The sequence below is a fragment of the Rhagoletis pomonella genome, unplaced genomic scaffold, assembly GCF_013731165.1.
Source record: "Rhagoletis pomonella isolate Grant_MI unplaced genomic scaffold, Rhpom_1.0 Rhpom_scaffold_00006, whole genome shotgun sequence".
NCBI classification, from domain to species: Eukaryota; Metazoa; Arthropoda; class Insecta; order Diptera; family Tephritidae; genus Rhagoletis; species Rhagoletis pomonella.
In genome coordinates this window covers 16,293,749-16,295,113 of record NW_023458560.1, presented here as the reverse complement: position 1 = coordinate 16,295,113, position 1,365 = coordinate 16,293,749, and positions in this window count along the sequence as shown.

Genomic DNA, 1,365 nt, shown 5'->3' with positions numbered 1-1,365 from the left:
TACGAAATAAATTCTATAATTTACGGATATGCACCTGGAATATCCGGACCATCTATACGGACGGTGCCTCTATCCAACTGCTAGATGTTCTCAAAAAATACCAGGCTTACATCACCGAAATCCAGGAAATGCAATGGACGGAACACGGCTGCACGAAATATGCCGCGTGTAACATCTAAGTACTACAGCTTCCATGAGACGGCGCACAAATTTGGTGTGTGATTTGCGGTTGGGCAGAGACTACGACTCCGCGTCTAAAGATTCACTCCGATCAGTCAACGAATTACCAAGAGTCGCATCAAATCTAAATTCAACTCTCACATAACCCTCATTTTGTGGAGAATGGAGACGATGAAACTAAAACATTTGACCGATACCGGGAAAAGAGGAGAGAGGAGGAACGTCTATTCAAAAAGCAGAAATAAGAGGCAGAAAGATGTGAGGGCGAAGAACTTGAGATGCTGGTAGACAAGAATGCGGCTCGAAAATTTTAACAGCAAATAAGGTAGCTATCAAAATCAACTGATTTGAAGACCGGAGCTGGTTCCTGTAGAGACGATGATGGAAATTTGGTAACAGATGACCAGAGTACAATTGAGATATGGAGGGATTTGTTCTAATGAATTCATTCCCGAAGGCAGAAGTATCAGTCTTCTTTATCGAAAGTTCAAGAAAGGAGATCTCGCCGTTCACGCCAATTTGCGCTGAATAATATTTAATTATATGGTCCTGCCGGAGAACTGTATGAAGGACTGCACCGCTACACGAACCAACTAATTAGACCTTATCACTGTGGCTTCAGGCCTGATAAATCCACCATTGATCGGATTTTCACAGCAACTGAAATCCTGGTGAAATCGATACACACCATACTTTGATGGCACGATTAGAAGATGGCGTACGGCGATATGTCTAAATTTGTGATTCCAGGAAAATACTGGTATATATTACGAGGCTTTAGATAAGGCGATTGAGTCTTGTGCGACTTTTTCAATCTGATCGAAATCTTCGGCCTGAAACTTACTGACGTAAGCGCAGCAGTTTTCTGCTTAGTTCAGAAGATGCTAAAGAAGTTGATCCAACGGTGAACGAGAACTAGACAAAGTACCTAAGTGAAACACATAAATAGTCCTCGAAACACACGTCACTGTTGGCAGGCATAACTTTGAAGTAGTAAAAAACTGTATCTACCTAGGGTCCAGCATAAACCACACTAACAATGTCAGCCTGGAGATAAAACGCAGAATAACTCTTGCCAACAGGTGCTATTTTGGACTCGGTAGGCAATTGAAAAGCAGAGCCCTCTCTGAACGAACAAAAATCACACTCTAAAAGTCATCATACCTGATGGGGTCGAAAAAAAAA